Consider the following 16461-nt stretch of genomic DNA (forward strand, 5'->3'; position numbering starts at 1 on the left):
GTCATTGAGCTAAATTGACATTTCATCAAGCTGCTCTCTAAATATTTACATTTATACCTATGATAAACGCTGTTCTCTGCTTCAGTGAGATTCAGCGAATTATGACTGTACAATGAATGCTTAGCACTAAGCAAATCATTTGTACCATTTGTTCTAAGGCTCAGGAAACTTTGTTGAGGAGGCCACAGGAAGAATGGAGAAGGAAACTAAGGAGAAGGGCTGAGAAGTACCATCTTTAAGACAAGACACAGTTGTTGTATGCAGTCACAAACTCAGCAACCTTAGATGCCCACACTGGGTCTGTATAAGAATGGGCCTATTAACAATCAAATAGGGAAGAATGAGAGACTAAGGGGGCCCTACCCATAGGTTGTACTGCTTGCTACCAAAGAGCATGCAGAGGAGAACTCACGGCCTTCAGTCCTGTATCCAAGTCCCCATCAGGCTCCAGCAGAGAGTTCCAATGTAATCACTGTATCAGTGGCCTTGGGGAAATTAAGTGGGTCATAAAACAGAAGCAAAACTCATGAATCTGGGAGAGAAACTGATAAAAATTAGAAAGGAAGTTGGCAGGATTGACAGGGATATAAGAGAGGCAAGATTGGGAGAGTAATCAAAAAACATTGCATCATTGTATAGAATTGTCAATAAAATCAAGTAAAAATATGGGTAGACCACATTTTGTGCTTGGGACAAATTCTATGGAGCTAGTTTGAGATGAAGGCATGGATCTGACTCCTTTCATGTTGGGTCATACTCTAGAGTCAGCTCTTATTGTCAAATCCAGGGTTTTAGTTTGATGGATATTTTGAGAAGAGACTGATTTTGATTAATGACTGACATACTCTATTTGACTTATCCAGTATTGAGTTTTTTAGTTAGTAAAGTTAGTTGATGTAATGTTTACCAAGTTCCCACTAGCCAAAGCCTAAATGTCATCCCTTGTGTGTTTTCAGGACGTTTATATGCACTTTGGCCAGAGTTTTATTGGCATGTCTACAGTTTGGTTATATATTGGCATGATAAACAGACATTTTCTGTTTGGGTACATGATCCTCATTTAAAGAAACTACCTAATTATTCAATCTGAGGAGTGCTTTGGAATAGTTCCAATTTCTCAGGTAAATAATCTAGTATACATGTGAAATGAGGGTGGAGAAACTAATTGGAGATTTGTTGGAAAGGCAATGCTTTATTTACAATTAATATGCTTGGCACCTAGAAAAATATTTTTGGTAAATAAGCTCTAAGAGTTGGAAAGGAAGATAAATCTTACCTTGAATAATAAGTAACAAATCAACGCTGTGTTGTGTTAGAACACTGAGGTTAATTCTCTCATAAATAGAAGTATACAATTGTTTAATCTTTTAAATAGTCCTCTTAACCCGATTTATAAAAGATGTAGAAATATTTTCAATACTCCATTGTCATGAAATGAATGTTTTCAGTTTTAGATATGAATTCAGTTTCACAAGCTAAAAAAATTTTATCCTAATTTTAACAAACATTTTCATTAAAAAGTAGAGATTTTAATTAACATATGCAAATTATGTTTAATTTTAAAAAATGTGTGTGGTTATATAAGCAAGATTGTTTTGTTAATCATGACCCATTTATAATATTGGTTAGTTCTGAATGCCCTTGTGTATATACTTCTATCAAAGTATTTTTAGTTTATTAGCTAATTCTTAATTATGGAGATCTTAATTGTTCAAGTTATGAATTATTCAGGTCCTTTGGCCTATTTATTCAACTCTGCTGATGTCTCTTTGTTAGCTGTCTGTATAGCCATGCACCCGTCTGGTCATTTGTTCTATAGTATTTACAATACACTTACACGCTAGCATGCTATACCTGGGGATGCATTGATACTCAGGGCCGACATACTTACTCTCTCATGCTTCTTTTTACCTAGAAAGATAAATAAGCAACTGATAGTCCACTATTTCAATCACAACAAGGTAGTGGGGAACAGTGCTGAGACAATATCGAATGGGAGAATGGATCACCTGATGGGAAGGGAGGAGGGGAGATGGAGCAGGAGTTTATGTAGAAGACTAGTTTTGAAGGACCTGACAGATGCAGGAGCTGGGCTAGAGAAGAGGAGCAGCAATAGAACCTCAGAAGAACATTCTTGGCAGAGGGAAGAGAAAGTACACAGGTCCAGAAGTTGAAAGAGAATTTGAACTTTGCTCAAAACATGGAGTAGGCTGGAGGTGAAGTGCTCCAGATACTCACAGCACTTGCTGGAAAGACACAGAAGCACAGTAAATTCAGAATGTGGCTTGTATTTTTAAAAGTCGTGCTTCCAAAAGATTTAGAGGATAGGAAAAGAAGGAACCAATAGGGAAATCCTAATTCTTCTCATGAGTCCTCAGAATATTTTGTTATATTTCCTTTGTCCTCCTTGGCCAGTAGCACTTCAATACCTAGCTCCCAGTCTAATTTGTTTCTCCATCTCTCTGTCTCTGTTCATGAGGAAGTATAAAGAACAAGATGACTAAGTGGTCAGTCTGAGATGCGTTTGCAAATGTACAGTGGTTGTCTTGCTTTCTTCCATGTTTGCCTCATCTCCTCCTTTCTGCCAGTACCCAGACCTCTGAGGTTATCAACCCCTATGGTCTGCATTGGGATTCAGTCGTCTCTCCTCATTTCCTATGCTTGGTGCTATGATATCTTACGAACCTATACTCAAGGGGCTCTTAGTGACTTAAAACATTTGCATCAACTAAAGTTTGCATTGTTCCATATTTCACATGGTGGTTGGATAAATGGAATATATACATAATGATATCCTTGGGTACATATTTTTATATTATAACTGTTTAGGTAAAAGTCAGGATCCAAAGAAATTTGCATTGGTTGAAAAATGAGTACATTTAATAATTAGGTCATCTCATACTGTGACTAGAGAACGTTTGGGAGAATACATGTGACTCTTTAGTAAGGATTTTCTCAGGAAATAGAAATATCTTGGTTTTGGGTGAAAGGATATCAATGGAGAGATTCATTGTTTATTTCATAGATTTCTATATTTGACCATTTTTGGTAAGTATGCAATGTAAAGATTCCTTTGCCTTTTTCAAGTGGTCGAATGTTTGGTATTGAGAAATGCTGTTGAGAAAGGCAGTTTTTTGAAATCAGAGTCTTTGTTGACAGTACTTCTTCTACAGTACAGAGATCGCTACCTATTCAGGGCTAGAGCATAGGTGTGATATAAGGGAGAATACAGGAAGGAGGGGCATCAAGCTTTATCTGTACTCTGGATAATGCTATGGCAGTCTGCACAGAAACCCCTGCCTCTCTTTACGAGAGAAAAATCCACATGGACCAAAGAAAAGAGTTTATAGTGTTAACTTGGTAATTTAGAATAAGGTTTGTTCTAGGTAGAATGGGTTGCCCTTATTTTATCCTGCAAAAGGAAGAATTTTCACTTAAAACACAAATAAACAGATTTGGTTTTCCTTGGCTTTCTGTGGGCTGGTATGAACTCCCTTGAGGAGAACAACGGAAAATATCTTTCTTGGAGCCCTAGGAAGTTGTGGCTTTCTGTTTTGTTTTATTTGGTTTTGTTTTCTGTCTGTCTTCTCACTCCATAGTAAGTGTCTCAAGAACTAAAACTGCCTGTGGGCTTTTCTAGCCACAACACAAGGAAGCATGTGGGAAAAATGAAGCCCCTGTAAGTGCTGGAGATTTTTGCTCTAATTTAGTCTAAAGCAAGATAGAAAACATAGCAGAAATTAGCATAAGGATCTGACCAGTGTGGTTAAGGGAAAAGGGTACCTGCTCTGCCATGAAGCAGGGTAGACGCAGAACCCGTTGTTGACAGTTACTACTTGTACATTCCTGGCAAACTCACAGCTTAATTTTCTACAGTGTAAGATGGAATACTGATACTAACTCAGAGACCTTGAATGTCTTTTGTAGATGATATTTATAAAGGACCTATGATCTGGTAGAGGCTGAGGACATGGATTATCACGGGGAAGTAGGTTATGGGGTAGAATGACTACGAGATTTCAAGTGATGCTCCTAGCCCAGAGTCCCTATCCTCCATTGTCATGTCTGGTGGAGCAATGCATTATTCAGTTCAGTCATTATGATACTATGGAAATTCTGGTGTGTTGAAAGATGTACTCAGTTGGATGGTGGATGCCTGCTTGATGTGGCTGAGGGATTATTAAGCCTCGGGAGATGACAAAATGGCACCTTGAAGGGGTTCCTCACATCCAGGGTCTGATCCCCCTTACAGGCATCCCCTGTCTGCCAGGCTTTAGATCTCCAAGGGACCTCAAACTAATTTCCATTTCATGAACATCTGAATTGAGATGACCTTTTGATGCCAGAGAAACATTAAAGGAGATTACAGGACCAAATCCTCAGAGCAGATACTCTCTCAAGTCCCTAGTCTCAAAAATGGCAAAGCTGCTGGAGTTTTGCCAGGAGAACCCCCTGAAGCAAAGGGCATGAATAAATAATAATTACGGGCATCTCAGCTGCCTCTGTTTGAGCTCCGAGGGGCAAAGGTAGTACCCTTGATTACACAGACCCGTACACTTTCTTTTGCTCTAAAACGTTTTTGCTGCTGTTGTTTGCTTCCTTCCCTTTGTGTGCTTACCCGCTATATCACTTCTTGGCTCTGTAGTTTTTTATTTCCCGAGTTCTAGCTTTGGTGTTCATCATCTCTTGCTCTTAAGTTAATTTTCACCATGTTTCATGGGAGGTTCTCCAGTGCCTTGGTTCTCATCTTCCTTCACATTCATTTTGTCACATAAATGTGTCTTGTGGTAATGCCGATTTTTCCTTCCCTGGCCTTCCCCTGTTTCCTCTTCCTCATGTTGACATCTGAACTATTGACATAGTTCACCAAGCACATTGAAGAGATCTATGTGAATAACCCCATTGCTTGCTCCTGGAGCCTAGGCTTCACAACTGTCTCTCCTTTAGTTGAAGATATCAATCCTGTTCCCATAAATGCCATTTGAGCTTAAATATTAAGAGCATAATGAGTCTCAAGAGCAAGAAGACCCTATAAATGTTGAAGCTGTAAAACTATTTCAGGGTGGTCCGAAACTCCTGTGTGGCTCTACCACAGTGAGTTTCCATCCTGTTTGGTAGTATTAGAAAAATAGTTGATTTGTCATCTAGATTTGTGTTCTCTTTAACATTTTAGGAAATAGAGATTTTGTATAATTTTCTTAAAATCTTGGCACAGTTGCTATTGATTTTCTTTACCACTGAGAATCCAAGGGACAGTTTTGTACTTCAAAAATTGAAGTAGAGTTGGTCCGCAGACAGCGTCTAAGCCTCAAGAATGCCTTGGGAGAACCTGTGTTTATTGCCTTGTTCCCAATTAACCCTGGGATTCTGTGGCATCCCTCATGCCTGCCAAGCAGATTATGGCTTAGCAGTGGTATGAAACTCAGCCAATGCCAATGTGTTGCCCAGTAAGCTTGTGCTGACTCAGTGGGAGGACCCCTCTCATAGCAACACGTTCAACAGAGCATGTGTTGCTGGCTACATGGGCACACATGCCCATACCCTTGCAGCCTGTTCTGAGGATGTTCTGCACAGTCAATTCATCGAAGTGATACCAACGCTGCTCACTTGGGTATGATTCCCACATAGGTTGAGGCTGCCGTGAAAGAATGAGGAGAACTTTTTTTTTTAAATCTTTTTGCTTAGTAGAATATTCAACAATTCTTAGGCTGAGGCATCCAGATGGACCTAGCGATAAAAAATATGAACACATCAGTAACAAGAACAGAGGGCATTTTGAACTTAGTCTCAGAACTGTGAGGAAGTGTGAACTCACTTTTTGAAATTGAACCGAATCTCAGCTCATCAGTCTCAACTCTTTAATGTCTTTGGCACACTCTCTTTCCATTCCAAGGCTAGCCCAGAACACTGAACGCTGAGGCATGCTGCAGCAAGAATCATGACATCACATTTCCTTGCTTCTAGTTCTTCTGCATATTCCTATAGACAATTCCAAATGCTCAGTGGAGATGAAGGGAGGACACTAGACCTGGCCACCAAGAGCCTCTGTTGGTAGGGTGTGAAGATGGTTGGAAAGGCTTGGATGCATCTCCATGTAAGTCCTTGTGTGACTTCCATGGTGTCCTGGCTGAGTGAGGTCACAGCACTCCCCTCTTACTTCTTGATTCTCTGTGGAACATTATAGGCAACTTTCTCTGAGGTGCTAGCTCAAGTCTCCACTTAAACTCCACCTATAGCCTTCCCTGAAATCAGCTTTCAAAGAAGAATTTAGAGAGATGAATTTTCAGATATGTGCAAGTATTTTAGAATAATACCAATGATTTTAATATATGTAGCTGTCAAACAAAAACCATACTGAAAAGCAAAATCTCCAGAGTATTTAAAAAAAAAAACAGAGGCAGAATTATTGCACTATGTAATCAGTAGAGGAAAGGTTGAAAGACAGGGCAATGGCCAACTTAGGGTTTTCTTTGCTTTCCCTCCCACTCACCACTTCTCAAGAGCGTCTACACGCCCGTAAGCCACAGGTTTATCTTTCTTCCTCTCTAGGTCTTTATTGAAACCATTAAGGTGACATTGAAACAGTTCAGGGGTTCACTTGTGCCATTAGAGATGTATCTCATGATTTATATAAGTACGTTGAATATGAATGTCCTTTAGCTATGATAGTTTAGCAGGTTAGCTTCTTAGCTAGTATTCCTCACAATGAATCTATATCACTTCATCTTTCCACTACGGATGCTGCCTCAACCAAAACTAATGATCTGCTCCAATATCAGTCATTTATCTAGCTGTAAAGCTCTTGAAGTTAAGGTTACCATCATTATAGCATGTGGTCTGACTTACGGTAGATATTTAATTAACTATTATCCAATAAGCATTTGAGAATTTCCCATATTCTGTGATGCCATAAAAAAACAAAAAACATAAGACTCGGTGCCTATCTGGAAAAATTTTGGGAAGATAAATTTGACACGTGAATATTGAGTCATGAAGACTATTGCTTAAGTAGCAGATGAATGAAATAGGTAATGTCAGTGAAGAGGGTAGAGGTAGGGATGGGGGAACATCATAAATAGCTTGTGAGGTTGAAATATTAGGCATGTTTTTTTTTTCATCTTAGGGAGAAGGCTAATTTGAGGAGATTAAGACTTGGGTGCCTCAAATCCCCTCCATTCTGAAGCACTGTGTAATTTTAAGCCATAAAGAATGTCTAGAATGTAAAGAAGGAAGTAATCATTCCACCTAGACTCCATCTAAGAAAGGAATGGGGAAAAGCACATTAAGAGGTGAATACAAGTTTCCAGGGTACCTACCTTTAAATGCTTTTATTCAATCATTTCCATTTCCTGAAACACCAGGGAGTGGTTTTCTTCCTTCATACTGAGACTAGAAGAGGGCTTGCATAGCATTTTCTTTGCAACACATTTTGGGTTGTGAATTCTTTCTACTCATAGCTATACCAGGGGTTCCAAGTGATTCAAACTGTGGTTCTTATAACTGCTACTTTAGATGAGTCTTAAGACACTGTCCAATAAAAGAGGTCAAAAGGGTGTTTCAAGTCATGCTGTCAATGACGAGTCAGAGATAGATGGACCACATCTTGGAAGTACTGTCACTATCATGGGAAGAGACTCTTACCATACCCACATTCCTCAGAGCTCTGAACTGAGATTCAAGTTATCATTGTAGCAATATAGTATGTTTTAATTTCTTTTTTTCAAAATTTCCCAGTGTTCAAAAAGGTCAGGAAAGGGCCATAATTGGACAGATCCAAGTACATGAGTCTGTAGTTGAAAGCAAACCAGCAACTGTCTCATCTGGTCTATGGCCCTTGTAATCTGGGAAACTTCAGCTGTTTAACCAATCCATAGGTTATTTGCTAGCTCCTTCAGTCAGACATAGTTTTCCAGCCACATGTTCTTACATGGCTTGGATTGTTTTAATAAAGCTTGGGTATCCTTCTAGGACCAGTATGTCCTGATATGGTTGCCAAGGTGCCAGCCAAGGAGGGTGGGTGGTATCTTCCTGCCTTGAATCTGGCTCTGCTGTGGGAGGGGGGAGGGGTTGGGGAGGGGCTCTAGTTCTCAGAATCCCCAAAGGTGGTTTCCTTTAGGTCATGGCCTGGACACACATGCTGTTTCCTCCGTGAGATGAGTGTTGTCTTTGGCTCCTCTCTTCTCTTCAAGCTACTTTTGTTATTCTATTCTTATATTTGTGAGACACTTGAGTAGCCTCATTTTGAAAAGGAGTTAAATTCATCCCTCAAAATCCCCACCCCCTCTTCATGGAAGACTCTGTATTTATGCATTAGAAATTTTATACATGTGTGTATTTCCACAGCCAACTATCACTCTAAGGTGACAGTAAAACAGATGATTGACATTAGATATTCTCCTTTTTAAAAAAAAAAATGAAGGGAACCTTAATTCTATTTGGTCCACTTTTGGTAGCACAGATGCACACAGCTCCATCCCTGGTTCTTTATTACTACCCACAGGCTAAAACTCAAGCTGTAAAGCAAAGCTTGATCCGTAATTAAAGGAGGACCTTGCTTCAGTCACAGATTCGCAGAGGCTGTGCTGGGCAGGCCCACCAGCTGTGGATCTGCTCACCCAGTGCGCGCCTGTGATTGTGCGGCCCCGAGTTTCTCCCAGTCATTCCCATCTTATTAATGCTTCAGTGTAGCATAAAGCTTCATTCATTATTCATAATAATCCAGTCAGAGGGCACTTGGAGACCTGATAAATTCTCACCTAAGTGACAACGGCTGACAGGGCCTAGGGTTTTATAGCCCTTCCCCTGCCATAGCAAGGAGCTGTGGGCAAAGGTCCAGAATGATCCTCCACTAATGACCAGTGTGATATACGAGCAGCTGCTGATTTTCTGACACAAAGCTCCTTGGCTGAGGCTCCCACCTGCAAGCCGAGAGCCGGAGATGAATATCTGTCAGACTATAAAATGCCGGAACCCAACCACATAGTCTTGGGCATTAACGGGTTAACTCTGAGAACACAAGCAGTAAGTCTGAGGAGGAAAGAAGAAACGCCACGAGCCCAAATCCCACAACAGAATGAGCGTAAATTTGAGATTGTGTCAATGGTCCAATTGATGGGTTCTTGATGCTGTTGATTCTAATTTGTGGCACCCGCTCATGATGCTCTAAGATCTGGGAAACTGATTTATAAAAATCAATAGTCAGGTTTTAAATTGCAATTTTCATAAGGGTAGGAACTTTTGAGTCAGTGTTCAAGGCCGCTTTTGGTCTCCCACTATGTGCACAGAAACTATTCTTTGTTCACGCTAGTGCTGCCCTTAAAAGTACATATGTTCTCCTTCCTATGTGGCAAATTGTATTTCAGAGTGACTGAAGTTAGCATGTCCCTGGTCTAGGTTTATGTACGAATGCTGACAACTTTGGAGATGTTTTTTATTCAATTTTAAAAAATTAATTTTCATGTTTTGGGTGTTTGCTTGGCTCTGAATTTTAAAAACGTATAACATTTTCTTGACTTAGGAAAATAATGGAGGACAAGTACATCACAGAAAGTGGGGGCATGACTGAGCACCTGATACTTAACACAAGTTTGGCTTCTATCTCCCTCCCTCCCCCTCTCTGTATAGTGTACATGATATGTATGTACATATATGCATGTTTATACATACAGTTTTATATGTACATATGTGTATTTTCTCACACAGTGGGAATCTGCCTCCATCCATCTGCTTTCTGTGAGGAGTTTTTTTTTCTTCTAAATATTCTTGCTGTTTGCTATAACTACCCTCTCAGTCACTTTTCCCCAGAAGAGGACTGAATCTATTAGACTTTGTGAAAGAGGAGATAGGCATATTTTCGGGGACTTGCTTTGCCCAACAGTTAACTACTATGCAGAAAAGATTGTAGGCCATGCATAAGAGGAAAGTGTGAAACAGGGTGTATACGCTCTGTACTGGGAGGGCTTCGATTGTTGCAAAACTAAGATGTTAATTCTGAGAGCATTCAGATACAGCATTTACGATACAGCTTCTTTTACGGAGCTAATTTAGAATCCACGTGAGGAAAATGGGAGCATTTTGATAATGGAAATTTAGGGAGGATTGGAGAGGTGTAGGGTAGAGGCTAAGGGATATAGATCTACCCACTTAATGTGTAGATGCAACTTCCTGTGAGCTGGTAGATGCACATACTCAGAGTTATAGCTACTTCCGTTAGGGTAACTGTCCCTCACAAGAACAACCACTAACTGTCAAAGGTAAATTCACTTTTTTAGGAAGACAAGAATTGTTAACACTGAAATCCATCTTTAGTCCTCTGCCTAGTATTCTGGGTGTCAATGCATTGTTTTTAGGGGGCGTCTGTAATTAGATACAGCTTCCATTACATTCATGAATCACAACTGATATTTTCCACTACATATTACTTGGAACTAGAACTGAATATGAGGAATACTCCAAGGGACACAATAGCAACAATGACTAAAAGGATAGAAGCTCTTCGAGTTCTGTAGCCAAGAGGTAGAGTTTCTCCTAGGTCAAGTATACTATACTGCTGGACAAAAACAAAACAAAACAAAACAAAAAAACCCTCTTAGAAGTACATATTGATCTTTATCTTCAAAGGTCAAGATACAAGCAAATATTCATACTCAATATCTTCTTTGCCTTTTTGATCATGATAGTCTTGAAGTGAAGCCTACCCACCGTTAGGTCCTCTTGTCAGCTTCAACAAATGAAGTGGAATGCATTCCCTCTTCACTTGAATACGGGATAGCTTTGTGGCTTGTTTTGACCACTGAATGTGGCAAAGAGAAAGGCTGTTTCCGTATGGACATCAGCCTTCAGTAGAGTGTCAGCTGCTATGTTCGTACTTTGAGAAGCTCTTCCCATAAAGCAGGGATGTCTCAGAGACCACTGTGCTGTGGGCAAGCTCAAACTAGCACAGGAAGTCACCAACACAGTGAATGGAGCCTTTCTGGATTGCCAACCAAGCCCACTGACTAGTCAAGGCATGAGATGTTCCAGCTAACACTATGCAGAGCAGAATAACTTGCTAAAGGAGCCTGGCCGACCAACACAGTAGTAGGTTCTTTTAACAATCATTAAACTTTTATCCTGCTAAGTTATGGGATGCTTTTTAAGTAGAAAGAGAGAACTCAGCACTGAACAGGTCTGTTTTGTCTTTAATCGGACAGCAATTGCATCTGCTATAAGACACACCCTAGATCCTTGCAGATGGAAGAATATCTTGTTCCTTTGAAATGTGATCACCCTTGCTGTTAATATGCCTTGTCAGACATTGCTTGATACAAAGGTTAGAAGGCCTTCTGTGTCATCAAGGTTTAAACCACAGCATCATCGTATACCCATTAAAAGCAAGGCCTGTTTGATTTTCTCCTTTGCACACTTTTCAGAGTCTAAGTGTGTTTGTGTCTTTCACTTACTTAATAAATACTATTATGGATCCTTGACTACTTTTGGTCTTCATAACATTTTCATCCTAAAAGTATCTCATTATTTATCTGGCTTAAAAAATTTATACTGACTAAAAATACTCCTTGAAACCAAACTTACTGATGATGCCATTTGTTCCTCTAGTCTCCCACAAAACAAGTTATTGGAATTCAATTAAAAGTATCTGAAGTATATTCATTTATTACCATCAATATCCACTTGTCCACTGGCAACCTTTGTATGAGATTTTTAATTCTGTTTGACATTTCTTAAACCAAATAACATTAAAAGGGACAAGACTATACTCTAGAGAATAGGAGACTATTCAAGGAATAAGGGAATGCTCTTCTCAGGGGTATTTTACTGCTTTATCTTTTTAAAAAAATAGTGAGTTGTTTGGTTAGCTGTTATTATTTTTCCTTACTGATGAGATTACTGATTTCTTCATGCATATGTCCTGTAGGTTAGTCGTCTCTGTGAAGTCCTGAAGGGATGAACAGTGCAACTCATCCTTGGTGCTTGTGTGTCTCAGGAGTTTCTTTAGTCTGTCTATTCCTGCAGCTCCTGTGTAAAAATATGTACCATGGATAATTCTGTTCTTATTTCTCACTCCTCATTTTCCACTTGGGATCCTAGTTTATTTTTATAAGGAAAAGAGCATTGTCTTTTCGCACTGAGTTTCAGCCCTTGTGGTGGGAAATGTTCCCTGCTCTTTCACTATGACTTGCTGGGAGAGGTGCAGTCTAATGGATCTTTTTCTGAGTGGAATGGAAATGTGTCTCGTGAGGAGGTGCTCTATCCCTTCTCAAAGAAGAAGAAAATGGGCCTTCCCTGGAAGTCATGACTTAACATATTGCATGAAAATTGCTCACTGGTAATTTTCTTGAGAGAAGATAACATTTTTGTCTCGCAGGAGCTGAAGTTTATACAGGAAAACTTGTGAGTTGAAATTAAACTTTTGAAACCAGGTCAGTTCATTTCCCCAAACCTCAAAGTGTTAGAGCTGTCTGAGAGGGCTCCAACAATTCAAAAAATGTCCATGTGGCGAATAGACAGCTTCCATGACATATGGCCATGTCTGAATGCTGTTTGGTGTGGTTCGTTTCTCCCTGAGGGGATGAAGCCCTCCTCAGAGCACCCACTGTGTACCTCGTCCTGTCTCATCACAGACTACTCTCCATCTCCTCTTCCTCCTTTCCTTGTCTTGTTTACTGTAGTCTAATTTTCAAGCTCTTCATTGATGGCTCCAGCTATTCTTTTGTGGGTAGTGAGTGGAGACAGACTTCCATTTCAGATGCTATAACACAGAAAGATAAAAAATATAGAAATGACACAGGGTGCTGGTTTCATTTTATTCTATCAAATCCACTGTGATATCTGCACATAAATCCAGGCTGGAGTCCCTTTCACGGCAGGCCATAAGTACAGTTGTTCACACTTTGTGTTTCAGTATGAGGGTCACTTTTCCAGCAACTTCTCATTTTCCCAGTCCTTGCCTTGGGCTAATAGTTAGTTATAAAGCTCCATCTCAAAAATGTCAAACATAATGAAAAGAAACAGAAATCATAAAAGAGAAAGATGGTCACAGTTACCACCATAGGCCCCCCCTCACTCAGACTTTGTAAATCCATCATCCAGTTAGAAGGGCAGGCTACTGCTTCCGCTGCCCTGGCCACCATGCCCCTCCTAACATCACCGGGGTACTATTTGTCAAAGAACACTTCTGGAAGAACAACATTGCACGATGTGCTGCTGAGTAGCAAAAGAAATGGAAGCATGTTTGCTCATTCCTGAGTCTGTTCACAGCACCATTTATATCAATCCTGAGTTTTTAAAAGCAGTGAACTTTTAATTTATAGGGCCAAAGGCCTTCCCCTTCTTTGCCTCATAGATGGGGATATTTAGATTTAAGAACCTCACAATACAGTAAGATTGAGGGAAGGAACACAGTGTCCTGTTTCTAACCTAGATTTTACCACAGTGAAGAATCTGTTATTAGGAGAAAGAATTCAGTGATGATAACTCTAAACCTTGAAGAAGATCAGCCATATTTTTGTGGAAAGAAGGCAACAGAATGTGAAGGATTCTCTCCCTACCCTGTGTCTTCTTTGAACATATATTCTACTAAGCCCTTCTTATGGACCAGGCATGCTAATATATATTGAGTTCTATAAGGATAAGCAGCATAGAGCCAGCCTCCATCCTCATGGAACTTGCATTTCATCTGAGGAGACACATTTAAGAAAACACAAATCAATTAATATGAAGCTGTTCCTCTTGTGAGCGTTGTAAGGAAAGAGAGTGTGGAGCTGTGCAAACACCTGACAAGTTAGACAACAGATCTATGCGTGGCCCCTGAGCACTGCTGTTAGTAGATTCCTGTAGATTTCCTGGTAGTTTTAAAATCTTGATGTCATGCTTATTTCTGAGTGAGATTTGGCAGAGGATGTGTGTGTGTGTGTGTGTGTGTGTGTGCATGTGTGTGTGTGTGTGTGTTCGTTCACTGGAAAAGTCTCCAGAGGAAAGACACCTGCTGGTGTGTCCTTTCTTCTCATAGAACTTGGATTCTTTCTGCCATGTACTTGATTTTTAGTATCAATCTGCTTTGAAGCAAATCAGACTTGTTCTAACTTGTATCTTTAGACTGTCCTTTTCTTACATATAATTAAGAAAGTAGCACATAAACAAAACCAGTGGTGAGGGAGCAGCGCAAATTGTGGACATGATAGAGATTTAAGTGATCTGATTTATTCAACCAACTTCAAGTCTTTCTTCTATTTCTGAAAGACAATCTCAGACGGCCAGAGGGGTTGTATTTACCGTGGCTTTCTACTCTCTTGGCCTCTTGCATGAATACACTGGATCGGTGCACATTCTTTCCCTCATAGGCTCACTGTGGACAGGTTGAGGCATCATCAGACCTGCTGATTTGTGACTTAGCCTTGGACTAATGCTTTTAGCCTTCTTAAGTGCTTATTTGAAAAATGTAATTCATTTGTTGTAGCTTATTTCTTGTTATACAGTAAACACGATCAGTATGAATATGATATGAGCAATGTTGATGTCAGGGAACAATGTTTCCTGAGCGCTTTCATGTTTCTTCTGTATAGTCAGGGTTTTCTGCGCAAAAGAGTCTAGAAACCTGATGTAAAATATGACAGCCACACTGCCTTCAATGTAGACACTTGTGCAAAGATGGTTCTCTCTCTCTCTCTCTCTCTCTCTGTCCTGGAGCTATCCAATTGTGTCTTATGAACAATGAAGTCTACCCAGAGTTGCCTGCCTATATCCCCCTGGGCCAAGATCACTGTCTCCAGACACTGCTTGTACTTCCCATTTTATATGAACTTGGATTCCTGTAGTTGCTGAGTCTTTCACTTGGTGTAAAAACACCACTGTTTACAGAGTGGCTTTAGGACAATATTATGTCACTGTGTGGGGAATGAATACAATAGCTCATGTATACAGTTAGTAAGAAGCGGTCTTTGCACAGATAATAATGCCCTAATCACTGAACCCATTGATACTATTTTATTTGTAAACAAAACAAAGCAGAGAGAGCTGCTTGACATTTAATGATGTAATAAAAGATTTTGAGAGGAGGAATTATCCTGGATCATCTAGCTAGCCTACAATGCAGTCCCATATGTGCTTATTTGAGATAAGGGGGAGTTTAGAGGCTACCCACAGAGGGAGAGAGGAGGATACATCAGAGGTTGGAAGAGGCACACAATGGATTCTCCCTGGAGCCCCAAAAGGGACTGTGGTTCAGCTGACACATTGATTTAGGAGAGAAGCTTTGTAAAACAGAAAAAAGGAAAATCTGTTGTTTTAAAACAAGTTTGTGATCATTTCCAATGGTTACCATTGGCAACAAGTGGAGTGAGTAATCGAATCCAGGGTCTAGTTTTTCCTGTTTCTTTGTGCATGTAGAATTGCACATTCCTTACATCTGCGTAGTAAGACCTTATATTTGTAGTTTTGGAATTCATGTTTGTAAGGAACACAAAAGATAAGGAAAGACACCAGAGTTGGCAGGATTTATAGTTTTTAAGCCAGGTGGTCATGAGCCATATTCCTGAGATGACACAGTGGCCTAAAGAGTGTAACTGGGCTTCTAACAAGAACATTATGTCTGATTCTCTGATACCAGTTATTTTAGTTCCATTCCCATCTGAGTCTGATACCCAAGACTTATTCTTACTGGGGACACTATGCTCCTTCAACAAAACCCCTCTCTGTATTCTTCAGACATGGTGAGAAGGCATACCTGTCTTTCACCTATGAGCACAAAATCTGCTGTCACCACAGAGCAGCAGTAACGTTTGCTTAGATGTCCTTTTAACACCTAGAGTTAATCTATTTACTTGATACTCCTAAGAGGTGGGAACTTAAACATTGTCAGTCAGAGAATAAAATAACTGATGGAGGGTTTTTTTTTTCTCATCATCAATGACTTTTTTTTTTTTAGGATTGTGATAGAATACACATTATGACTCAAATTTTTTTATATATAAAGAGAAAAAGGCAAGAAATTCCAGAGTCTGTCCTCTTCAAGCCAGCAAAAACTGACTAATAAAAAGCAGAAACCATTCCTCAGAGGTTGAAAAACCACTGCTAATGTTGAGTCTGTTAAAGGAGTTTTGGCCATAAGGTCAAAGGTGGTTTTCTCCAAAAGTTCCATTGAATACAGGTCATAGCTGAATTCTACGCATAGAGCTGTATAGCTTTGGACTATTGTTATTTTTTTTTCACCCAGACATGTAAGGCATATATAATCTAGCTAGACAATGAATTACACTAAATCACTTAATGCATATGTAAATTAGTCCACAAGTTCTGGACTGCTCAAGCTAGTTTGCAAACACACACACAAACTGCACTCCAACTGAAGGCTTTTGCTTGAGTTTTTTAAAATGTAGAGCAAGTCACCCTTGTGGTTACTTATCAAGCCTTGTTCCCTCTTTTGTGAAGGTGACAGATCCTCTGTTGAGCAACCTCAGCTAGAGG

General features: G+C 39.8%; 1 long non-coding RNA gene across 1 annotated transcript in view; it reads left to right on the forward strand.

Moving 5' to 3' along the window:
- The first annotated feature begins 1044 nt into the window (after positions 1 to 1044).
- The window catches only part of LOC114626385, a 34468-nt gene continuing 19051 nt past the window's right edge, over positions 1045 to 16461 (forward strand). The window contains exon 1 of the long non-coding RNA XR_003712230.1: positions 1045 to 1121. This is a non-coding gene — a long non-coding RNA (uncharacterized LOC114626385). The remainder of the gene's footprint in view (positions 1122 to 16461) is intronic.

The sequence above is a fragment of the Grammomys surdaster genome, unplaced genomic scaffold, assembly GCF_004785775.1.
Source record: "Grammomys surdaster isolate TR1022 unplaced genomic scaffold, NIH_TR_1.0 234, whole genome shotgun sequence".
NCBI classification, from domain to species: Eukaryota; Metazoa; Chordata; class Mammalia; order Rodentia; family Muridae; genus Grammomys; species Grammomys surdaster.